Here is a 26,250-nt window from a genome sequence, read left to right as displayed (position 1 = left end):
TGCAAAACTGCTTAATGATTTCGCTGCTATTATTTCTATTTTGTACATCAGGAAACAATCTCAGTGTAAAAAGGGAATAAAGGCCACAGTGCTGTGAACTGAAGTTTGGCACTGGCCCTCGGCCTCTGCATGGATTAAATCATGAGCCACTGCAGCTGCTGACCCGCAGTGCCCCCTGAGCAGATCTCAGGGGGGAGACCAGGAGGGAGGCACTCTGTACCCTGAGAAAACTAGAAGAATAGGTCTTCAGATAGTTTCGATAGGGATGGAGTCGGCACAGGTAGTTGTTGACATCCCAATAAAGGATCACAGACAGAGAGGGAAACCCAGGGGACATTGGCAGGTCGCTGTCAGTTAATAACTGCTCAAGAAAGCTCTCGGAACAGGCAGCTTTGCTCCACTAGTGGAGGCAGGAGAATTGCCTCAGGTCCTTGAGACGGGGATGGGGTGAGACCTGCTTTCAGATTCAGACCAAGGGCAGGAATTACTGACTACTAAGGAGGAGCTACTGCTCAAAGAACGAGGAAGAGGCGGTCTTTTCCAACCCCAACTCCCCTTGGAGGATAAAACTGCAGCCCGCTGGATGCTGGGGGCCAAGCCTCCTTGCCTGTCCGCTTGTACCTCTCACAAGCGTCCTATCCTAACAAATCTCTTTCTTGCCTATTACTTTGCCTCACTGAATTCCTTCTGTGATGAGACACAAAGAACCTGAGCCTCAGGAAGTGCAGACACCAGGTGAGTGACTCTAATTTCAAACTGTGGGTTCAAGTCCCAATCTGAGTTCCGGTTAGGTTCAGGCCATTAGTGTTGTCAGTTTCAGTTAGATTATTTTTAGGAGAAGATTTTATGAGCCCAATTCTTGCATCTCCTCATATCTAGAAAAGCACTGAAATCCTTCTTGGTGACGTGTGCTCCTCCTGACTAGTAGTGACCTTCCTGAGACCAGCAGCAGGCTTGTAAAACCTGTGCCTGACGGCAGGCACTTTCCCTTCACCTTTATCATACACACTGATATTCCCCCCTGCCTCTTTGGGGCAGTATTTCACAGTCATCTGAGAAAGCAGCCACCTCCAAGGGTGAGAGGTTAGCCCTGAGGGCTGTGGAAACTCAGGACACTGGCCCTGGTGCAGAGCTGAGGTGCATATCAAAGGAATGATTTCAGTGAGCCCAGACCTCTGGTTTCTGATACCTGGCCTTTGCTGCAAAAACTCCTATATATCTGCACACAGCTGTTCCCCCCCCCCCCCCGCCCGTGGTTTCTCAGTGGTACTTGGATGCTTTTTTTTGCTTTTTTTTTTTTTTTTTTTTTTGTCTTTTTAGGGCCATACCCTCAGAATGTGGAGGTTCCCAGGCTAGTAGACATATGGAGGTTCCCAGGCTAGAATCAGAGCTGTAGGCATTGGCCTATACCACAGCCACAGCAACGCCGGATCTTTAACCCACTGAGCAAGCCCAGGGATTGAACCCGAAACCTCATGGATGCTAGTCGGGTTCGTTGACCACTGAGCCACTGAGCTACTTGAGATGCTGTCTCCTGGGCTTGTTCTAATTTGGCCCCAAATAAAACTTAACTGTCACCTTTCAGGTTGTGCATTTTTTTAAGTCGGCAGTGTCAATAAAGAGGAGAAATGGAACATGGGCTTGAGCTTTCTGCTGCAGTTCACTGCCACTGCCATCTCTGGAGACTGGCCACTACAACACTTGAGTGTTGATTCTCAGCCAGTGACCGGCAAACCCGTCCCTCGATCTGATCAACTGTCCCTGCTGATCTGAGAACTAGAAGGCTTCAGCTCAGGTATCCAGGCCTGTCTTGTAAACTTCTCACCTGCATTGCCCAGAGTGTCACCAGATAGACCTTGGTTGACTTTGCTACAAGAGAATACTGCACAGTAAGATGTGTCCTCTCAGAAATCTTTAGAGCAAAAGCCAGCTGTAGTATAAATTCAGTATAAATGAGGTTTAGAGGAAAGACTCCAACCCATCAAGGAATCTCACTGTGCTTGGGACCTACACAGCATGAAAATTAGGCAGATACTGTGGGGTTTTGTGTCTCCAAATGTAAAATGAGGGACCTGGATTCATGAGATGTAAGTACTTTTTCTGGTTTAACTTTTGAGACGTGGTTATCAGTTCATTCCTTCATTCTAGATCAGTGTTGTCCAGTAGAACTTTCTGCAAGAAAGGCTGTGTTCAATATTTACATTCTTCAGTATGATAGCTACTAGCCACAGTTGAAATTCAGCTAGTGCAAGGAAAGAACTGAAGTGGGTTTTTTTGTTTGTTTGTTTGTCTTTTTAGGGCCGCACCCACAGCATATGGAGGTCCCCAGGCTAGGGATCAAATTGGAGCTGTAGCTGATGGCCTCCGCAACAGCCATAGCAACATGGGATCTGAGCCTCAGGTGCAACCTACACCAGAGTTCATGGCAACACCGGGTCCCTAACCCACTGAGCAAGGCCAGGGATAGAACCTGTGTCCTCATGGGTGCTAGTCGGGTTCATTAACTGCTGAGCCACGACAGGAACTCCAGAACTGAAGTTTTAATATTTAATTTTAATTAATTAAATTTAACTAGCCACATGGAATTAGTGGTGACCAAAATAAATAGCACACTAGTTTAGCCAGTTGCTGAGATCTGAAAAGATTCTCTCTTCAGGACATTGAGTTCAACATGAGTGATAGTCTTTTCTCAAAAAATCATGATGTGGCTGATAGATCAACCAAGCATAATTGTGCTGTTCAGCACATCCAGGGCTCTTTCTGCTCTCGTCTCTTAACTCCTTTCAAGAATCTAAGACTTGGCCCTTATTTTACTTCCTCCACCAAGAGTTGATTTTTCCCCCTGTCTTTCCAAGAACAGAGTTGTTAATTAATTAATGCATGTGTTCATCCATCTACTGGAGTTTAGCGGATCTTCATCAGGGTAGGAATTCTGGGATGACAGTATACTGCTACAGTTGTAGCATCTAGAAGAAGACCTGACACTTAGTAGGAGCTTAACAATTTTGTCAGATTATTTAACTCAACACACCTCACTGAAGATTTACTCTAGGCTAGGCATCTGTATTAGGCACTAAGGAGGTGACTTTAAAAAAGACATAAACGCAGAGTTCTCTGGTGGTGCAGCAGGTTAAGGATCCTGAGTTGTCTCTGCTGCGGCGTGGGTTCAATCCCTGGCCCTGAAATTTCCTCATGCAGTGGGCGCAGACCAAAAGGAAAAGAGATGGGTGGAGCTTAGAGTCTGGTGAGGGATGTGGACATGTAAACAGCTGATTCCAACTGATGTTTCGAGTGCCATCATAGCGATAAATAAAAGGTGATTTGAGAGCAAAGCAGGATGTCTGGCACATTCTAAGTGTTACACATATCATACTGGACTTGGGATTACTTCTTTACCTATACTTATGCCCTAGGCAGTGAGCTTGGTGAGACCCAGGACCATCTCTAGTGTGGTGTTGTTGTTGCAAACCCAGCAGCTGGCACAGCAAATGCCATGGAGAAGGATGACTGATATTTTCGAATGGGTGTGGAGTGAAAGAACTAAAATAGTTACCTAGGGACACTAAAGGTATGGACAAGTTCCATGAAACTTTAGAAGAATGAGATACTACTTTTCATTGGCAGAATATAGTGCATTGGGTAATATCCCCCCAAATAATACACCTGGATTCTAATGCCTGCACACTGTGAATATTACCTCTTAATGATAAAAGGGTAAATGTTACCTCGCTTGGAAATAGGGTCTTTGCAGATGTAATGAAGAATCTTGCCAGAGGGAACTTCGTGGGGATTAAACAGCTAGGCTGAGTTCAATCACAGCTATTTTTGTAAGACAGAAACATAGAGGAAAAGATACCTAGAAGAGGAGGAGGTGATGTGACCGAGGAGGTGGAGACTGGAGTAGTGGGGCCAGGGGGTGCTTCCCTTCATGTGTCAATTTAGCTGGGACACAGCACTCAGACATTTGATCAAATATTGTTTTACAGGAGTTCCCTGGTAGCCTAGTGGTTATTTGATCAAATGTCACTGTTGTGGTTCAGGTTCAATCTCTGGCCCAGAACTTGAAGTAAAGCAGATTTCCCTCTGCAATGTGGGTGGGCCTTACCCAATCACTTGAATCCTGAATAGTACACAAGATGGACCTGCTCCGGGTAGGAGAGAATTCTGCCAGCCTAGGGCCTTCAGACTCAACTGCAACTCCTCCCTGGGTTTCCAGCCTTCTCGTCTATTCCTGCCGATTTAGATTGGCCATTCATCGTAATCATATAAGCCGATTACTTAAAAGAGGTGTCTTTATTTCTCACTCTCTCTCTTCTTCTCTGTCTGTATAGATGTAAGTAGATAGATATCTATACAGAGATACAGAGAGAGAAGGGATAGAGGCATAGGTACAGAGATCGCCATCCTCCTGGTTCTGTTCCTCTGGAAAAGCCTGACCAATAGAGGCCATCAGGCAAGGAAGGCTGACAGCCGCCAGCAGCTAGATGAGGTCAGGAATGGAATCTTTCCTAGATCCTCTGGAGGGAGGTCAGCTCTGCTGAGACTTTGATTTCAGAGGTTTTGCCTCCAGAAAACAAGTTTCTAAAGTTTTAAGTTTGTGGCAATTTATTAGAGCAGCCACAGGAAATGAAGACAGAGCGCTTGGATGGATAAGATAAATAAGTAGCATTTGAACCCTGTTTTGGAGATTGGGGGTTTGTACAGGTGCATATGCATGTGGGATGGAGCAAGGTAATGGCAGGGAGCAGACAGCATGTGCAAAAGCAGAGAAACCACCTAGGACTCTGGTGGGGCTGCAGTGAGTCATTTACAAAGTCTACGAAGGCCAGTAGTAGATGATGGGTTTGGGAAAGAAGTTTTGGAAGTCTTGTCCTGAGAAGTGAATGCATGCCAAATATTCACAGATTTTATATTGTCTTCTATTTTGACACTCTGAAAATCTACTCTTTTTAGCAAAGAAGAGCTATGCTAGAATCAATCCTTATGGACTTGATTCAATTGTCTATTGGTTGATGAGGTGTCATCTGGTGGGAGGGAGGTCAAGAAGCTTCTAACCATTGTGCAATGTGTTGAGTTTCTCTGCATTCTCACAAGCATTTGATATTTGAACTGCTTTAATAGGAATGTAGTGATATCTCTTTGGATTCTAACTCACATTTCCATAATGGTGAGTGATACTGAACATATTTTTATGTGCTATTTGCTATCCATATATCTTCTTTGGTGAAATACCTGTTTGTGTCTTTTGCTCATGGTTTAATGGGATTTTTTTTTCACTGTTTCATTTTGAGAGTTCTTTATATATTCTAGATACAAATCCTTTATGAGCGATGCAGTTTACAACATCTACCCTTTTTGAAGAGATGAAAGATAAGCACATCAGGAGTTCCCGTCGTGGCGCAGTGGTTAACGAATCCGACTAGGAACCATGAGATTGCGGGTTCGGTCCCTGCCCTTGCTCAGTGAGTTAACGATCCGGCGTTGCCGTGAGCTGTGGTGTAGGTCACAGACGGGGCTCGGGTCTTGCGTTGCTATGGCTCTGGCATAGGCTGGTGGCCACAGCTCCGATTCGACCCCTAGCCTGGGAACCTCCATATGCCACGGGAGTGGCCCAAAGAAATAGCAAAAAGACAAAAATAAATAAATAAATAAATAAAATTAAAAAAAAAAGATAAGCACATCAAATTCCATCTGTTATCTGCCTATCTATTCTTATCAGGAAAATGCCGTTTTTTTTCTCAGAGTGTTAGTGCTTTAAACTATTAACTAGCACATGGGGATGCTTAGATTTGAGTTTTCACACATTGGTCAGTGGGTTTGGAGCGGAAACCAAACAACATCATTTGTTTGTTTGTTTGTTTTTATTACTCAAATGAATTTATCACATCTGTAGTTGTATAATGATCATAATAATCTGATTTCACAGGATTTCTATCCCACAGCCCAGGCACATCCCCCCACCCCCCAAACTGTCTCCTCCAGAGACCATAAGTGTTTCAATGTCTGTGAGTCAGCATCTGTTCTGCAAAGAAGTTCAGTCTATCCTTTTTTCAGATTCTACATGTCAGTGAAAGCATTTGATGTTGGTGTCTCATTATATGGCTGAGTTCACTTAGCATGATAGTTCCTAGGTCCATGCATGTTGCTAAAAATGCTGGTATTTCACTATTTTTAATGGTTGAGTAATATTCCATTGTGCATATGTACCACACCTTCTGGATCCACTCCTCAGTCGATGGACATTTAAGTTGTTTCCATGTTTTGGCTATTGCAAATGGTGCTGCAATAAACATTGGAGTACATGTATCTTTGCGAGTTGTGGTTTTCTCTGGATAGATGCCCAGGAGTGGGATTGCTGGATCAAATGGTAGTTCTACTTTGAACTTTCTGAGGAATCTCCATACTGCTTTCCACAGTGGTTGCACCAATTTACAATCCCACCAACAGTGTACGAGGGTTCCTTTTTCTCCACACTCTCTCCAGCACTTATTGTTTGTAGACTTTTTGATGATGGCCATTCTGGCTGGTTTAAGGTGGTACTCCATCATGGTTTTGATTTGCATTTCTCTAATAATGAGTGATGTTGAACATCTTTTCATGTGTGTCTTGGCCATCTGTATGTCTTCTTTGGAGAATTGTCTGTTTAGATCTTCTGCCCATTTTTTGATGGGGTTGTTTGCTTTTTTGGTATGGAGCTACAGAAAGTGTTTATAACTTTTGGAGATTAATCCCTTGTCAGTTGATTCACTTGCAAAGATTTTCTCCCATTCTGAGGGTTGTCTTTTCATGTTGTTTAAGGTTTCCTTTGCTGTGCAGAAACTTTGAAGTTTGATTAGGTCCCATTTGTTTATTTTCATTTTTATTGTCAATCCTCTAAGAGGTGGATCTGAGAAGATGTTGCTGTGGTTTATGTAAGAGAGTGTTTGGCCTATGTTTTCCTCTAAGAGTTTTGTAGTATTTGGTCTAATGTCTTGGTCTTTAATCCATTTTGAGTTTATTTTTGTGTATGGTGTTAGGGAGTGTTCTAATTTCATTCTTTTCCATGTGGCTGTCCAGTTTTCCCAGCACCACTTATTGAACAGGCTGTCCTTTCTCCATTGTATATCCTTGCCTCCTTTGTCATAGACTAGTTGGCTATAGGTGCGTGGGTTTAATTCTGGGCTTTCTATCCTGTTCCACTGATCTATATTGCTGTCTTTGTGCCAGTACCATGTGGTTTTGATGATTGTTGCTTTATAGTAAAGTCTGAAGTCTGGGAGACTGATTCCTCCAGCTCCGTTTTTCTTTTTCATGATGTCTTTGGCTATTCTGGGTCTTTTGTGCTTCCAAACAAACTTTAAAATATTTTGTTCGAGTTCTGTGAAAAATGTCCTTGGTAATTTGATAGGGATTGCATTGAATCTGTAGATTGCCTTAGGTAGTATAGTCATTTTGATAATATTAAATCTTCCAATCCACAAGCAAGGTATATCTTTCCATGTATTGTGTCATCTTTGATTTTTTTCATCAGTGTCTTATAGTTTTCAGAGTATAGGTCTTTTGTTTCTTTAGGTAGGTTTACTCCTAGGTATTTTTTTCTTTTGGATGCGATGGTAAACGGGATTGCTTCCCTAATTTCTTTTTCTGCTCTTTCATTGTTAGTGTATAGAAATGCCGTTGATTTCTGTGTATTACTTTTGTATCCTGAGACATTGCCAAATTCATGGATGAGCTTTAACAGTTTCTGGTAGAGTCTTTAGGATTCTCTAGGTATAGTATCATGTTATTTGCAAATAGCGATAGTTTTACTTCTTCCTTTCCAATTTGGATTCCTTTTATTTCTTTTTCTTCTCTGATTGCTGTGGCTAGGACTTCCAAATCTATGTTGAAGAATAGTGGCAAGAGCAGATATCCTTGTCTTGTTCCTGATCTCAGCGGGATTTCTTTCAGCTTTTCACCATTGAGCATGATGTTCGCTGTGGGTTTGTTGTATATGAGCTTTATCATGTTGAGGTAGGTTCCCGTTATGCCCACTTTCTGAAGGGTTTTTATCAGAAATGGGTGTTGGATTTTGTCAAAGGTTTTTTCCATGTCTATTGAGAGGATCATATGGTTTTTATTCTTCAGTTTGTTAATGTGGTGTTCACACTGATGGGTTTGTGGATGTTGAAGAATCCTTGCATCCCTGGGATAAATCCCACTTGATCATGATGTATAATCCTTTTAATGTATTGTTGGATGCAGTTTGCTAGTATTTTGTTGAGGATTTTTGCATCAATGTTCATCAGTGAAGTTGGCCTGTAGTCTTCTTTTTTTGTGGTATCTTTGTCTGGCTTTGGTATCAGGGTGATGGTGACCTCCTAGAATGAGTTTGGGAGTATCCCTTCCTTTGCAATTTTTTGAAATAGTTTCAGAAGGAGAGGTGTTAGCTCTTCTCGAAATGTATGATAGAATTTGCCTGTGAAGCCATCTGGTCCTGGACTTTTGTTTGTTGGAAGTTTTTTAATTACAGTTTCAATTTCAGTGCTTGTGATTCGTCCATTCATCTTTTTTATTTCATCTTGGTTTAGACTTGGAAGATTGTACTTTTCTAAGAATTTGTCCATTTCTTCTAGGTTTTCCATTTTATTGGTGTATAGTTGCATATAGTAGTCTCTTATGATCCTTTGTATTTCTGTGGTGTGCGTTGTTCTCCTTTTTCATTTCTAATTTTATTGATTTGAGTCCTCTCTCTTTTTTGCTTGATAAGTCTGGCTAGTGGTTTATCAATTTTGTTGATCTTTTCAAAGAACCAGCTTTTTGTTTCATTGATCTTTTCTATGGTTTTCTTTGTCTCTATTTCATTGATTTCTGCTCTGATCTTTATGATTTCTTTCCTTCTACTAACTTGAGGTCTTGTCTGTTCTTCTCTCTCAAGCTGTTTTAGATGGAAAGTTAGCTTGTTTATTTGAGCTTTTCCTTGTTTACTGAGGTGGGCTTATATTGCTATAAACTTTCCTCTTAGAATGGCTTTTGCTGCATCCCATAGGTTTTGGAGTGGCGTATCTTCGTTGTCATTTGCTACCAGGTGTTTTTTAATTTCCTCTTTGATTTCTTCAGTGATCCATTGGTTGTTTAGTAGCACGTTATTTAGTCTCCACGTGTTTGTGGTTTTTTTTTGCAGTCTTTTCCTGTTGTTGATTTCCAGTTGTACAGTATTGTGGTCAGAAAAGATGCTTGATATGATTTCAATTTTCTTAATGTTACCAAGGTTGGATTTGTAGCCCAGGATATGAACAATCTTAGAGAATGTTCCATGTGCACTTGAGAAGAATGTGCATTCTGTTGCTTTTGGATGAAATGTCCTATAAATATCTATTAAGTCCATCTGGTTTGATGCATCATTCAGGGCCTGTGTTTCCTTATTGATTTTCTGTCTGGTTGATCTGTCCATTGCTGTAAGTGGGGTGTTAAAGTCTCCCACTATGATTGTGTTATTGTCAATTTCTCCTTTTAAGGTTGTTAGCAGTTGCCTTATATATTGTGGTGAACTTGTGTTGGGTGTGCAGATATTTAAAATTGTTACATCATCTTCCTGGATTTATCCTTTGATCATTATGTAATGTCCTTCCTTGTCCCTTAATATATTCTTCATTTTAAAGTCTATTTTATCTGATATGAGTATTGCTACTCCAGCTTTCTTTTGATCCCCGTTTGCATGGAATATTTTCTTCCATTCTCTCACTTTCAATTTGTATGTGCCCATGGAAGTGAAGTGGGTCTCTTGAAGACAGCATATATATGGGTCTTGTTTTTGTATTCATTCAGCCAGTCTATGTCTTTTGGTTGGGGCGTTTAGTCCATTCACATTTAAGGTAATTATTGATATATATATGTTCTTATTGCCATTTTATTAATTACTTTGGATTTGTTTTTGCTGCTCTTTTTCCTTTCCTTCTTCACTTGTTCTTTTCTGCCTAGAAAAGTTCCTTTAGTATTTGTTGTAAGGCTGGTTTAGTGTTGCTGAATTCTCTCAACTTTTGCTTATCTGTGAAGGTTTTGATTTCTCCTTCAAATCTGAATGAGAGCCTTGCTGGGTAGAGTCATCTTGGTTGGAGGTTTTTTCCTTTCATCACGTTGAGTATATCATGCCACTCCCTTCTGGCCTGCAGAGTTTCTGTTGAAAAATCTGCCGATAGCCTTATCGGGGTTCCCTTGTATGTTATTTTTTTCTTTTACCTAGCTGCTTTCAAGATTTTCTCTTTGTCTTTAATTTTGGTCAGTTTGATTAATATGTGTCTCAGGGTGTTCCTCCTTGGGTTTATTTTGTATGGTACTCATTGTGCTTCCTGGATTTCAGTGAGTGATTCCCTCCCCATGTTAGGGAAGTTTTCAGCTATTATCTCTTGGAATATTTTTTCTGTCTCCTTCTCTCTCTCTCTTCTCCTTCTGGCACTCCTATAATACAGATGTGGGTGCATTTAACATTGTCCCAGAGTTCTCTGAGACTCTCTTTATTTGTTTTCAATCTTTTTTCTCTTTTCTGTTCTGCATCTGTAATTTCTACTAATCTGTCCTCCACCTCGCTGATTTGTTCTGCCTATGCATTCTGCTGTTGGCTGCTTCTAGTGAATTTTTTATTTCAGTTATTGTATTTTGCATCTCTTCTTGTTTAAGTTTTATATCTGTATCTCTTTGGTCAGTGTTTCCTGTAAGTTATTATCTTCGCCTCCAGTTTATTTCCAATGTCTTGCATCATCTTCAGCATCAACAGTCTAAAGTCTTTTTCCTGGAAGCTAAGAATCTCCTCATCACTTAGCTGATTTTCTGGGGTTTTTCCTTTCTCCCTCATCTGAGTTATAGTTCTCTGTCTTTTCATTTTTATAGGTTTTTGGTGTGGTGACCTTTTTAGAGATAATAGAGTTGTAGCCTCTCTTCCTTCTGGTGTCTGCCCTCCTTGTGTCAGAAGTTGCTGTGGAGGGGCTGATGCCTGCCCTCTGGTAGAAGGAGCCGATTCTAATCCCTCTGGTGGGTGGGGCTTAGTCTCTGGATGGGATTAGAGGCAGCTGTGTGTCTGAGGGGTCTTTAGGTAGCCTGTTTACTGAGGGGCAGGGCTGTGATCCCACCTGGATTGTTGTTTGCCCTGGGGCTTCTCAGCAGCTGACTGACAGGTGGGGCCAGATTTTCCCAAAATGGCCACCTCCAGAGAATGGCAAGGCTGCTGAATATTCCTGAGAGCTTTGCTTTCAATGTCCTTCCCTCACAACAAGCCACATTCACCCCTGTTTTCCCAGGATGTCCTCCAAGAACTGCAGTCAGGTTCGACCCAGCTTCCTATGGAGACCTCACTCTGCCCTGGGACCCAGTGCACATGAAAGTCCGTGTGTGCCTTTTAAGAATGGGGTCTCCATTTCCCCCAGTCCCGTGGAGCTCCTGTGCACAAGCCCCAGTGGCCTTCAGTGCCAGATGCTCCGGGGCTCTTTCTCCCTGTGCCAGATCCCCACATGTGAGAGTTTGATGTGGGGCTCAGAACTCTCATTCCTGTAGGTGAGTCTCTGTGAACCAATTAGTTTCCAGTCTGTGGAGCTTCCCACCCAGGAGGTATGGGGTTGTTTATATAGTGTAATCGCCCCTCCTACCTCTTGATGTGTCCTCCTCTTTTTCTTTTGGAGGAGGATATCTTTTTTAAGGTTTCCAGTCCATTTGGGTGAAGAGCGCTCAGTCTTTAGTTGTGAATTTTGTTGTTTTTAGGAGAGAAGTTGAGCTCCAGTCCTTCTATTCAAGCCATCTTAATCCTGTCTCCCAAACATCATTATTCCATTTTTAAAAAGTGCATGAAGGCGGCCCCTTTTGCCTCCACAGGTACCCAGTCAAGGATTACCAAACAGTTGGAGATGACCTTTGATCCTTATGGTCCATTGCATTTTTGGAGAATTAACATAAGTGAAAGAACTGTAACAAATATATCTCCATCAGTCAGATACACGATCCCCTTGGTATTCTTTCACACTTGTTTTTTTTTTAGTGTATCTAAATTCTCCCTTAACAAAACAAACCCATCTGTAGTGACATAAGCCTCAGTGATGTATTAAAAGCAGGACATAAAAGGTGGTTTCCAGCACTTTCAGTGCTTTGTTAGGACAATTGAAAACTATGCTATTTGGGAAGTTGAACACTGTGTTTCCTCCCACTGACTTTTGGGGTAAACATCTTGTAATTCTTAAACTAGCCCTCAGATGGGGAGGTGGCGACCAGGACAGCCTGTGTTAGGATGACGGAAACAGAAAACTGGCCTGTTTGGTGATGGGATAAAGTCACACAGGAATTGTGACCATTTTGAGCAACAGGAATTCTGTTTTCACCTGGAGCTCTATGCAGGAAGTCATGGTCCCTTTTTAAAATGATGACATATTTCAAACACAGAAAAGTGCAGAAAATAATATAACAGGAGCCCATTTACCCACAGGGTCGCCATGAACACACGCCATTGTGTGAAGGGGAAAAAGACTTGCTTTCTTTCAGCCAGAAGCAAACGGCAGCAGGGGACGAGGTTTGGCACGCTGTGCTCTGGCTTGGCCACCGTGAATAAGCTCCTCCTAAACAGCCATGGCTGGAGGGAAGCTCGGCTAAAATTAATCAGGAGTTAACAGGTTGCCATGTTTGCTTCAGAATTTGTTTTTAGTGCCCAAACCTAAGAACTGTGGCCTCTGTCTGACCATACTTACCTCCCTGCTTCCTCATCCCCACAGGTAGCTGCTATCCTCAGATTTGCTGTGTGTCACTTCCATAAAATAATACTTCTCTTGGACACTGTTTCTGTTTACACAAATAATCTTACTCCGCATTTTTTTTTTTGCCACACTATAACCACTTTCTTCGTTGACACTACCTACTATGAAATTCATTGAGAGAGAGAGAAGCAAAATGACTAATAATAATGGTAGCATGTATTTATAGCAGTGAGAATAATAAGAATAGTTAATGGTTACATATTTCCTACCTGCTGGGTGTCATTCCAAGACTTTTATGCATATTAGTGCCTGTAGCTCGGCCTTTCTGGTGACTTGAAGACTCTATCTTAGGTAAGCGTGTATATGTGTGTCTCTAGGTATGTGCATGTGTTTAACTCAATGCCCTCTGAGTACTGTTTTAATCAAAGAATGCATGTTATTTCATCACTTCAGAAAAATCTTCAGCCTCTAGCTCTTCAAATCTTGCTTCCCCATCATTCTTTCTTTCCATGGTAGTAGATGAACACTTGATCTTCTTATTCTGGTAGTAGATGAACACTTGATCTTCTTATTCCATCCTGACTTAGGGACCATTTCTGTCCCTGGTAGTAGATGAACATTTGATCTTCTTATTCCATCCTGACTTAGGGACCATTTCTGTCCCTGGTAGTAGATGAACACTTGATCTTCTTATTCCATCCTGTCTTAGGGACCATTTCTGTCCCTGGTAGTAGATGAACATTTGATCTTCTTATTCCATCCTGACTTAGGGACCATTTCTGTCTCCCAGGTCCTGTCATCCCTTGTTTAATTCTGGAAACATTAATCAAATAGATTTCTCATTGCACTAATTCCTTATTCTGATGAGTCTAATCTGTTTCATCTGCCCCATGCATTTTTAATTTTGAGAACAATGCTTCCATTTCCAGAAGTTCTATTCTTCTCTCTGACCAATCTGTTTTTTGTTTCAAAATGTCTTTTTTTTTTTTTTTCCTGTCTTTCTTTTTCTTACTGTGTTGATTTCTTCATTTTGTCTTTAGGTTTTTTTTAACTTGTGTCCTTAGGTTTTAATGATCCTCATGGTGTGTCTGCTTCATTCTGCTTGGGACAGACAGTTTCCTCATGCACTTTGTAATTTTTGATTATGAACTCAAATTAAGAGGGCCTCCTCCCCGCCACTCCTGTGAGTCCTATGGAAAATCCTATGTGGTCTGTGTTGTTGAAGTGTCTTCAGAGCCTTTCATATTTATTTCTGCCTGGTGACTCAGGTAGGATAAATTTAGAGTCCAAACTCACGTGAACTGCTGGCAGAGACAGATAAGCTTTCCTGCTGGCTTTTAGGGCAGAGGGAAGATTTATTTCCTTATTCACTTTTCACTGATGGCATAAAATCTGGGGGCATTAGTAGTGGTTTTATTTGCAACTTCTGACTTAGTTGGACCCAGGATCTCATCTCTGGGCTTCGTATGAGTGTCAGCACAAGATCTTGTGTTTCTGAACTTAGCAAACCCACCAAGGTCAGCTGCACCATGCAGTCACATGTTGCAACGTCTAGTTTTCAAGTCCTTATTAATGTAAGGAGTCAAAGATGATTTTTATTCTTCCGGGTTTTTTTTTTTAAGTTTTTAGTGAAGAAATGATTCTTATTCTTTCTACTTTTTTTTTTCTCTTGCATCATATGGCATCTTACTGAAACAGGGATTCGTAAAAACAGGTTTAAAATCTCTGTATTGCCTTAGCGCACTAAAAAAATGCAGTTAGAAAAAAATGCAGCTGTCAAGGAGAATTTGTCCAGGTGACACTCAGGTTAGCGACAGAACTGCAGCATTACATGGCTATTTTCCATGTTAACAAGCAAAACAGGCAGCCAGGATTAGGGAGGGTCAATCTGAGTAAGAAAAGCTCCACAGAAATACTTTAGGTGGTAGAATTGTTATCTTGAGCAGAATTATAGACAAATACTAGGAGCATTTGAGATGAGTAAAAAGTCAGTAAAGACTCTAGAAATACTCTAGAAATAAGATCAAAGAGCTAGACATTACAAGCAACTTAGGCAAGAGGCTTCTAGGCCATGGAAAACGGCTTCTCTTGGCCATATTGGATAATGAGCCCCACCTGTACCCAACACTGGTGTTTTGAAGTCTGTGCCCCTCGCCCCCAAAACCCATTCTCTACAGACTCCAGACTCCATTCTTCACAAAGATTTTTGGTTTATTTACAAAATTATAAATAAGAAAAAGACTCCCCTGTTATTCTTAAAAAGGAAGTCTAGATCAGTGAGCCCCTGACCAACCAAGATCATTTAGACTCTGCTTCCTAGAGCTGAACAAATCAGTTAAGAAATCCACTTACTGAATACTTTCCTTAAAAAGAGGGTGTATTATTTTTCTATTGCAGCTGCAACAAATTACCACAAACAGTGCCTTAAAACAATGCTAATGTATTAACCTACTGTTTTGCAGGTCAGAAGGGCAACACCAGATTCCCAGGCTGAAATTAAGGTGTTTTAGAGCTGCGTTCCTTTCTGGAGCTCTAGAGGAGAATCCATTTTCTGGCTTACCGAGGTTGCTGGCAGATTTCAGTGCCTTACTGAAAGCCAATTGTTGTTCCCAACACGTCTAGAATCACAGGCCTTAGCTCATGGCCCCCTTCCTCTACCTTTAAAGTTAGTAGTAATGGGAGCCTGGGTCTCTCTCACTTCACATCTCTCCTGTCTCTTTCTCTGGTGTGACTGCCCTCTGCCTGGCTCTTCTGCCTTCTTTTCCACTTAAAGCACCCATGTGAATAGATTGGGCCCCCCTGGGTAATCCAGGGGACCTTCCCTCTTGTAAAGTAACCTTCATTCCATTTAGCAAATTCCTTTTATCATGTTATGCATCATAGCCAAAGGTTTCACGGATGAGGCTATGGGCACTGGGGCAAGGGGTGGAGGTGGGGGTTCACTGTTCTGGCTACCACAGTGGCACAATCTGGTGAGAAGACATGTTATAAAGCATGACATCAATTGTACTAGCAATTTGTCAAGAGACAGAAAATCCAATTTTTAAACTCTTTGTTTTTAACTGTTCACCTGGGAGCCAGGGATGTGCTTCCTATAATTAAACACATTCTAATGATACATATTTTATAGAAATGTCTGCATATCACATTCTGGGAGGGTAAGAAACAAGGAGGTAAAAATGACAAATAGCAAGGAATCTACAAGTGAAAGGAAAGCGTGGTAGGCTGATCACATTGCTGCTCAGGGCTAAGTCTCTGAACAGTACAATTCTTTCAAGTGAAGGAAGACTGACTTATGGATCAAATAAGGTCATGCCATGGAAGAGAGTAGCGAGGAGAAAGGAGAGAGACAGTGAAAGTACCAACAGGAAGACTGAATTTCTGGATGTGGTTGATTCCGAGGCAAATTTCAACCCTACCTTTCCATGGAATGGTTGAATGGATCGATTTATTCTATCCATGTACTATCTATCTATCTACCTATCCATCTATCTGTCTGTTCATCCAGCCAGCCAGCCAGCCACCTTTGTACTTAGGTATTTATCTAGCCATCATCTATCCACTCATCCATCCATCTATGTATTGATCTGTCTATCATCTATCCAACCATCCACTCATTCACCTGTCTTCTGTCATTCATGTTTGGTTTGGTATGGGTTGTTTGAACATAGGAGATTCTGACTAATAGGTCATTAAGTTGAACCCTTGTATTTTACATGTAGAGAAGCTGGACTTCAGGGAGGAAAAAGGATTTAAGCCTGATTTATGATATTTTCTGAGAGCTACCATGTGCTGCCTGACTATCTCCATCTCTGCCTGGGCATTAACCATGCCCCCCCCCAACATTTTAATCTTACTTTCCCATGTTGACTGAACGTCCCATGGGAGGAAAAATCATTGCAAAAAGGCTGTTTTCCTTCTAGGGATTTTTGTTTCTGAATGTTAAATGTCACAGTGTTATTTGCTTCTAAAATAAGAGACAAGGAAGGTTCTGCACAGTGACAGGCCAGCGGGGCCACTTTAATGGGCAGAGTGGCACACACAGGTCCCCACTGGGTGAAAAGAATTCAGCATAAGAAAGATGGGCTTGGGAGAGTTGTCACATTACTCTGCTGATCACTAGCTGCGTGATCTTGGGTGAACTATTTAAATTCTCATATTTTCAATATCCACATAAGGAGAAGAGGAATAATAATCAAATTTATTTTGCAAAGTTATCACGGCGACTTTGTATATTGTGTATAACATATATTTTCTACATGTAAAAATGGAATAAATGGGAATTGTTATTGAAATTCCACATGAAAGGAATATTTGGGACCCCTTCAGAGGAAGGATATCTTTACTAATTAAGAGACGATATTAAAATCTTCTCTTGGAAATGAGGACATAGAATCTGGCTATATTATCTCACCTACTGCCTGAGCATTGAAATCATATTCATTTTTCAAAAGGAAGATACTGGAAATACATGGAGAACCTTTGAAGGCACCTGCTGGTTTCATATCTTTTTACTACTTAATTTGCAAGCACTCTGGAGACAGTTTCTCAACTTCTATAATATCGAGTTTATGGAGTTCCCGTCGTGGCGCAGTGGTTAACGAATCCGACTAGGAACCATGAGGTTGCGGGTTCGGTCCCTGCCCTTGCTCAGTGGGTTAACGATCCGGCATTGCCATGAGCTGTGGTGTAGGTTGCAGACGCGGCTCGGATCCTGCATTGCTGTGGCTCTGGCATAGGCCAGTGTCTACAGCTCCGATTCGACCCCTAGCCTGGGAACCTCTATATGCCGGGGGAGCGGCCCAAGAAATAGCAAAAAGACAAAAATAAATAAATAAATAAATAAAATCGAGTTTACTCACTCTGCATCACCTGATTTACTGTTTTGTTAGGATTGAGGTTGGATCTCATCCTTATACCATTCGATTGGAATCATCAAACCATCGAAAGATACTAAAGAGTAACATGATACATCACTTTTTTCTTTTCAGGGCTACACCTGCGGCATATGGAAGTTCTTGGTCTAGGGGTCAAATTGAAGCTCCACTTGCCGGCCTAGGCCACTGCCGTAGCCACAGCGACACCAGATCCAAGCTGCCTCTGTGACCTACACCACAGTTGGTGGCAATTCTGGATCCTTAACCCATTGAGTGAGGCTAGGGATCAAACCCACATCCTCACGGAGACTGTGTCCGTCAGGTCCTTAACCTGCTGAGCCACAACGGGAACTCTGATACTTACTTTTGAAGCCAGCCTTTTCCTCTGCAGTGAACAATTTTTGGAGGTACCACATAATTAATAATCACGTATATGACGTCCAGGAAAGTAATTTTAAAAGTAGAAAAAGCAGTGACCCACTTGCCAAAGGACATTGTAAACCAGCCACAAGGGAAATATTTTCTTGGATTCTCCTCTGATCAGTTAATTTAGATTCAGAATCCCTGGTCTGGAATGACGATTGCCTTCATGGACGGATCACAACACCCTCTATACGCCTCGAGACTTTCATAAACTCTATCCCTCTCTCAGAAATGCACGATGTATAAAGTGAAAATAGATGCATTAAAAAATTTCTTTTCCTCAGGCCATCACTTCCTAACTTTTAACACCCTCCAGAAAAACAGTTTCACTGACTACTCCTTGGGAAAGTCTAGGCTAGAGAAGTGTCATCTGTCTAAGCATATTTTAGAGTTAAAAGTGGAAGAATCCTATTAACCACATTCTGTTAGAAATATAAACCACATGGAGGGTAAAATGGAGTCCACTTCAGCAAAGCAAAGAACATATTTATTTTGAGATTATGGGAATAGACATAAACTCAAAACCTGACAAGTTGTGGGCTAATGACCCTGGGTGTATTTTTGCAAATTATATCACCATCACAGAAATAGGCCTAAATGAGGGAGCACTATTACGATTCAGTGAAAAGCTAGAATAACAGGCCATCACTGAGGTAAAGTAATGGTATTACTTGAACTCCTTGGTAATCACAGGGCGAATAACAGCAACATTGGGGAAACATCTTTTTTTTTCCCCTGAAGCTAACGATAATAAAATATAGTAAACTGAATATTGGGGAAATTGGAGCAGAACACAGCACTCACATTGCTAAGGGCTCTGCAAATTTGCTCAACTGGGTCGGGAAGCAGGAGACCAGGACATCGAGAGCAATGAAAACGCACATTACACTTTACCCACTGTGTTCAGATACAGACCCTTAAGAAAATAGTCAAAGAAAAGTGGTAGGCAAAGATGTTTCTTGCATTGAGAACTGGTTTGAGTCCACAGGCTTTTACTTGACCACCTGAAAATGTAGTTCTTCACTTTTATTTCTGGAAATATTTGCCGGATGGCAAACATTGAGGGAGTCAGGGAAGAGTTAACTATGAAATCTTCAGTTTCGAAGTTATAGTGTGATCATATGAAATCATGAAAACTGTTTTCCAAACATGGAAGAGCTAAATATTGATGCAGAAAAAGGCGTTTCCGTTTTGATTATAAGTTGAAGAAGGAAAAGACAGAAATTTGGGAAAAGGAAATGTGTCACAGCTGGGGGTTTGAAGATTTATTTATTTAAAGTTTTATCTGAGTTCCTTGGTGGCTCAGCAGGTTAATGATCCAGCTGTGGCTTGGGTTTGATCCCTGGCCTGGGAACTTCCTCATGCCACAGGTGTGACCAAATAATAATAACAATAAAGTTTTATTTAATAGTCTCTGTTAGCATTTTTATAGAAAATTCTAAAATTAAAGTACAACTATGTATAAATTTAACGATATAATTGATTAGCTACATATTTATTGGTGTCTACCTATTCTGAGTTCTTAAAATCTGGAGTTCCCACTATGGTACGGTGGGTTAAGGATCCAGCATAGCCACAGCTGTGGTGTAGATCGAAGCCGTGGCTCAGATTCAATGCCTATCCTGGGAACGTCCATGTGCCGTGGGTGCAGCTAAAAAGAAAAAAAATCCTGACACATGAATAGGACAAGCCACAGTTTGAAAGGGCATCATTCTCATGTGCTTATTTTCATAAATTCTTTATGCACATATCTATATTTATTTCATTTTTGTAAGCAGTAGCCTATCTTTTTCGTTGTTCTTTTTTTTGGGGGGGGGGCCTCACCCATGGCACACAAAAATTCCTAGGCCAGGGATCAAACTGGCACCACAGCAGCACCTGAGGCCTTTGCAGTGAAAACACCAGATAATTAATCCACCGTGCCATAAGGGATCTCCAAAGCCTATCTTTCCCTTAACCATTTCATTATCAGGGTCCTGAATTCATTTATCCGCCAGTGTTAATGAACTAGAACTTACTAAATGTCCGCTATTACCAGGACAAAAGAAGAAAATAATAGCTACCATAAGAAAACTCAGGTCTATGTTATTTGATGCATATTTTCACTGATAGGATGGGTAACGTGAACAATTTACTTCCATGGAAAGGATTCATAGTAAAAAATGGTATGATAAGTTTCTTGTTGGTGCGGTATGTCCCCTAAGCCACCACGTGGGGTTTGGGGATAAGAACTGGACCGTGGACAGAAACCTTGGTTCTTAGGTTTACCTTGGCACCTACCATCAGCTTCCTTTCTTGTCTCCTGCATTCACCCTCCGATCCTTCCGTTCCTCAGCCTTAGTGTCTCTGTGCCCTGTGTGAAGCAGGATGCTGCTTAGTGAAGTACAGGAGTGAAGGACCTCGTTCCTGTCTTCAAGAGCCTCCTATTCCAACAAGGGAGATGGGAAAGTTTAAAGGAAAAGCTCTGGCATAGCTGTGCCTATCGAGAGTTTGAAAAGTTTGTAGGAAAAACAACTAAGTAGGCTTCAGTTTCCTTGAAAGTCTGACGAGCACATCCAGTTGTTTCTGAGGAGGAACGAGAAGAATCTAGCTCACAAGCACCATTACTGTGCAAGTGCAATGAACACCCTCACAGTCCTAAACCATAGTTTACAAGGCTGTTCACCATCGAACTGACCTATTGGGACGATCTAAGGTCTTTTCGGTCTTAGCCTGCTCCTCCGGGAACTTTGAGCTGTTCTTATTCTCTCCGCATGGCATGCTCCTCACGTCTCTGTGCCTGGCACGAGCTGTTTCCTCTGCCTGGGAACACTTTGCTCCCATTTCCAACATGAACCCCACCGCTTCTCCCTGCTCCGTCCTCCACCTGAGAAGCTGCAACCATGTTGCAGACCCAGTTCAAATCCTGCCATAACGCCTCCTCGGGCTCCTGATGTAGGCAGTGATTTCTTTCTCTCTGCATCCCTGGTGCTTTTTCCCCACTTCTAGCAAAGAACTTGTCAGAGCCGTGTGTCCGCTCCGTCGCCATAAACTTCCCGAGGGTAGAGATCTTGCCCTCCTCATTCCTTCCTCACCAGCACCTGGCAGCAGGGTATCTTGGTCCGTGTGGTTATACAAACGAATGTACAGACCCAGACGTAGAGAACAGATCTGTGGCTGCCAAGGGGGAGGGAGGAGGGTGTGGGATGGACTGGGAGATCGGGCGTAGTAGATGCAAACTACACCCTTCAGAATGGAGACTCAATGACGTCCTACTGAACAGCTCAGGGAACTATATCCAGTCTCTTGGAGTAGACCACGACGGAAGGTTAATATAAGAAAGGGAATGTATATATATATGCATGGCTGGGCCACTTTGCTGTACAGCAGAAATTGGCACAACATTGTAAATCAACTCTGCTTTAGTAAAAATAAATATAGAAAAGAATACATGATTCAATGAAAAAAAAAAAAACCAAGAGAATGAATGAGCGATCGAATGAATGAGTCAGTAAATGATTGAAGAGGGACGGAGGAAATGAGGAAATGACTGAGAGCTGAATTATTGTCTATTTATTTAATAATGGATAAATGAATGCATTATTGAGTAAGGGAATCCGTAAATGGTGATTTATCTAAGAGAGCTCACTGCAGTTTCCACATCAAAGAGATCATTTACTCCTTTCCTCATATGACTCCAGGATTTTATTGGGCCCATACGCTTGTCTCTCTTACAGCCACTTCCCTCATTATCCTCCTGCAAATAGGGGTTTTGCCTAAAGGATTAGGAACATCTCACCTCTTAACGATTCTAGACAATCTGCGGTGGCAATACGGAACAAAGTTAGAGGTTTGCCAACACATCACCAACCTTATTTTGTGACTAATTTGACAAATTAAACACAGCCCCTTGTAAAAAAGCTCATTTTTTGTTTTTTCAATTCGGCTCCCGGCTATTGGCAACAGAGAAGTGATTTTTATAATACATCTTAGCTCACAAATTATAGTCTCTCAGAGTAAACAGGTTTTAGCTGACTTTATAAAAGACATTGACTAAGAAGAAAATGATTTTTGTCTTTTTGATAAACTCTATGGAAATAAATACCGGATGGTAGTATTTTATTTGTATCAGTAAAAGCACGAACTTGTTAGCTTCCGAAATGGCATGGCATTGACATTATGGCCACAGGAGATTCAGTATCTCATCTTTGTGATACAAAACTGCACGCCGTTTTAATTGTGAAAATTGTACTGAAGGATAATTATTTGGCATTTAGAACACTTTTTTTTTTTCCATGCAGCCAGGGGCTTCTAATGAGAATTGTCAAATAAACAGATCATTAGGTTAGGATTAAGGCTGTCAACACAGACAAACTACTAAGTGAATGATATTTGATGGAATGGGACCCATGTCTTTTGCAACGGTTAACAAATATTGAATTTGTAAGGTTGCACTGTTGCCTCATTTTTCATGTTACTGAGTAATAGGATGAGGCCTAAGTGGATATAAGGTTTACAGAATTGAAGACATTTGAGAAATTGCAAAAAAAAAAAAAAAAAAAAAAACCTTCATAAAATGCTTTAACTTGGGAGGAGGTAAGCTCAGACATTATACTTTTAGTTTCCTTTTGTAAGAGTCACCTCTTTTAGCAACACAACACATCTTTTAAATCTTTAACATGTATTTTTAAAAATCTGGAAAACAGAGGTAAATTATCCACTTTTTGATTACTCAAATCTCGCTAATGCTAGCATTTAGTGTTTTATTTTTCACATTTCTTTTCCAATGTATCAGTTTTACTTTAAATATATTTTCTTCCCTCTTATGTCAGTTTGTGTATTGATCCATTTTGTTTAGCAAATGTATTTCTAAATAGTTTCATAGACTTCAGTTATTGTAATAACCCAAGGACTATATCAACATATACTGAAATTTGGTCTTCATTTACTATGTTTCCAACATTAAGTTATTAAAAACATCACTGAATTGATTACTTAGTTGTATAAAGCTTTTTCCATATTTTGGATTATGTTCTTAGGATTAATCCCCAAAAGGGAACATCCGAGTCCAAATTTTGAGTACTTTAAAGCACTTGTTATATATTTTCAAACTCTAAAGAAAGAAACTGGATATATTCTAAATACTGAAATATCTCTTTCTCCTCAAGAAGTCTTGTCTCTTACGTTTAATAATAGAAGCAGGAGTTCCCGTCATGGCTCAGCAGTTAATGAACTCAACTAGGACCCATGAAGATTTGGGTTTGATCTCTGGCCTCACTCCATGCTTTAAGGATCCGGTGTTGCTGTGAGCTGTGGTGTAGGTTGCCAACACGGCTCAGATACTGCATTGCTGTGGCTGTGGTGAAGGCTGGCAGCTGTAGCTCCAATTTGATCCCTAGCCTGGGAACTTCCATGTGCCATGGGTGCGGCGCTAAAAAGGGTGTGGCGGGGGAGAAGAAGCAAATGTGATAAATTGCTAAAGACTTTTTTTTCTGTGTTACTACTCTGTTCAAAGCAGTTTATACGGCATTTCAAAAGCTCTACTGCAGAAAAATCGTGACATGGCAATTTTGGACGATCTTTCCCCTAGAAGTGGTCACATTGAGGACGATATGGATCGTTTTTTCTTTCCTTATCCTGCAGAGGATGGAACTGGTTCCAAAGCAAGGACCTCCCTGGAATGAGAGATCAACTAGGTGTGAAAAAGCATCCCAAAGCCTCTGGACTCACTGCCAATGCAATTAGCTGCTACGAAATTTGGGTAGGGAGTGTCGTGTTTCTGGAAGTGTCCAGAGGGAGCTTGGATGAGCAATTCTTGGAAAGATTTTTAAAGGTTAGTTGGTTAGTCCAACCAGATGTAATGTGAACTCATTCTTTGTTCAAAAATTGATTCTACAACATGCTGACACCACACTGTCAATCTTGTACAAAGCTCAAGTAACCCATTAAATAATTTGAAAACTAGTACCTTTCCAAAGAGACCATCAACTGAATTTTAATTAATTTATTTCATCCTCATCCTCCATTAAGAATGAGTAAAATTAACAGCATAGTAGCTTGATTTTTTTGTTTTTTGTTTCTTTTGCTAGCTTGAGTTTAATTTAGTCCCTCCTTGGGTCTCTTTACTGTTTCATATGGAGCATGCAAATGAGTGAGGTCGGAAGAGACAGCAGGTGCAGATGTAAACATCTGCATGAGCTGCATACAGGGTTAGGAATTGGGGTGCAAATGCAAAATAAGTTGGGAGCTCAAGGAAGTGTTCCTGAGACAAGGCGAGTTATCCAAGACCGTTCTAACAAAGCCACTCCTTGTTTATTAATCTGGGAAGTGAACCCCATTATCCCCTCACTTCCTTGGCCAACACACTGTCTCGTTTTTTTATTGACTCACCTTCTTATTCTGCCCCTCACAGCTTGCCCCAAGAACTTGCTGGACTCTCATGCCATACGAGAGACCCTCAAAGGACACTGGATATTTACCTTGAAGAAAAGAAAACTCTGCTGGGAGAGAGGGGTGGTTAAGAAACACTAACCCATTTGATAATTTTGTGAGTACAGGGGAGCTGAGCTATTGCTGTGTATTCCTATGGAGAAATAAATAGTAATAGAAATTACCGAAGCACATTCTAATGGAAAGGGCTAGCCAGATAGAGAATATGCCTCTGAAGAGGTAATGAGGTTGAAGTGACTATTGTAACTTTCTGGAAATGAACTTGATGTTGTGTAGTAAATAGGGGGAAGTAGGTCAATTCGATCCATTAGATTTTATAAAATGATATGATGCAGAAGCAAAGAGGGAGCTATTGAATTTTAGCTGCTATTATGGAAGGCTAGGACTGGACTACAATGATGTGACCCACAATCACCGTAATTGTTCAGGTGGACTTTGTAAATGAGCTGAAATCATTCTTTTGAAAATAACTCTTCAAAGTGAGAAGATTTCTCCAATCCACATTTTCTAGTCTGCTTGGCTGTCCCCTCTGGGCTCAGTCAAAGAAACCCATGCAGTGGAAGTATGTTTAGCAATTGGGCCTGTTCCCAGGTTGCGAGACATTTAGCAAAAATCCAGAGTTATTATTAGATCTAAATGGAGGCTTTTGTCAAAAGGCCTCTTGAACTGTTAGGAAATCAGAGTGCAAATTGATAATGACACACAACACATCCCTGCCCTGGCAGCTCCCCGAAGGCTGCTGAGATACCCCAGAAAGAACTTGCATGGCCTCATGCCAACAGCGTGTTGCTCAACCCTCGTCCTTCTCCTAAGTCGGCTTGACAACTGCATTCTTCTCTTCCTTGTAAGAGGCAGAAGGAGATGGATTAAAGAGGATGTTTGAACTGAGACTATTAATTTCCTTGCAGTGTGTATTCAAGTCAGATCCCTTTAGAAGAGCCTTTTGTGGTTTCATAAAATTACAACTTTGGCTATTCGGCTGCCTTTTCCAAAGTACAAATTTGGCTTCTAAAGAAAACACACTTCATAGGAAAAAAGGAAAGAAATGAGTACGTAGTTATCTTTAAATATATTCATTTTATATAATCGTTCTGTTACGCAAAGAAACAATTACAGTATTAACTACTTATTAATAAAAGAAATCATAAAACATAGTGTCTTCATAAACCCTTTCAGGTTTTCATGAGTTTTATTTGAAAGAAGTTAATAAAACAGATTTTTTTTTTTCCTTAGAGTTTATGAATGGAAAAATACTTTTTTAAACTATCGGGCTTAAAAATGAATGTTCCTCCTCTTTCTAAGACTGTGGCAATACTTTTTACCTTTTCAAGGGACAGGTGAGCAGTCATTTCATGGGTGAAGGGTGTGCGTGCGATGTCTTGCAGAGACATTGCAGCATGGATTCCTTCCCCTCCTCTTTCTAGCCCCGGCCTCTCTGGCTTCCTCTAACTGTGCCTTACACTGGAGTGCACAGGGATGCGGCTCACTTAGCATCTACGTTATTTCGATTCTTCTTGCCAGCCCCTGTTTCTCTGGGCCAAGCTCTAGCCCAGCACCTCACACGTGGCAGGAAGTCTGTTTTATTGAATGAATCCCTAAATGTGATGCCTGGAAGAGGAGAGATTCTTTTCTCTGCTCTGCGGGTTAGACAAACTTTGGTTGGTTGGAACTCATAGAAAACAAAACCCAATTTAGCTACCACTCCCTGGAGAAAGACAGCTTGAGATTTAGGAGTCACCTCCAGGGCTTGGGGATGAAGTTCAGACACTAAAGCGTCGGGGAGGGGACAGAACACACTGTGATTTTTCTTTTCAAGGGCCCCACGTAGCATC

At 41.2% G+C, this 26,250-nt stretch overlaps 1 long non-coding RNA gene across 2 annotated transcripts; it reads left to right on the top strand.

The window, feature by feature from the left end:
- The first annotated feature begins 248 nt into the window (after positions 1 to 248).
- On the top strand, positions 249 to 25,652 carry LOC102166974 (uncharacterized). Of its 2 annotated transcripts, XR_014839821.1 has the most exons (4): positions 589 to 735; positions 1,586 to 1,795; positions 23,612 to 23,801; positions 24,381 to 25,652. It is a non-coding gene; the product is annotated as an uncharacterized LOC102166974 (long non-coding RNA). The 2 variants fall into 2 exon arrangements; XR_302682.4 differs by lacking the exon at positions 1,586 to 1,795 and having other exon boundaries at positions 249 to 735; positions 24,381 to 25,585.
- The last annotated feature ends 598 nt before the right edge of the window (positions 25,653 to 26,250 follow it).

This window comes from Sus scrofa, chromosome 3 (genome assembly GCF_054392235.1).
Source record: "Sus scrofa isolate SSC_HxYL_T2T_F1_AM1 chromosome 3, Sscrofa_HxYL_maternal_Yorkshire_Landrace_v2.0, whole genome shotgun sequence".
NCBI classification, from domain to species: domain Eukaryota; kingdom Metazoa; phylum Chordata; class Mammalia; order Artiodactyla; family Suidae; genus Sus; species Sus scrofa.
This window is presented reverse-complemented; position numbering and strand designations above follow the sequence as displayed.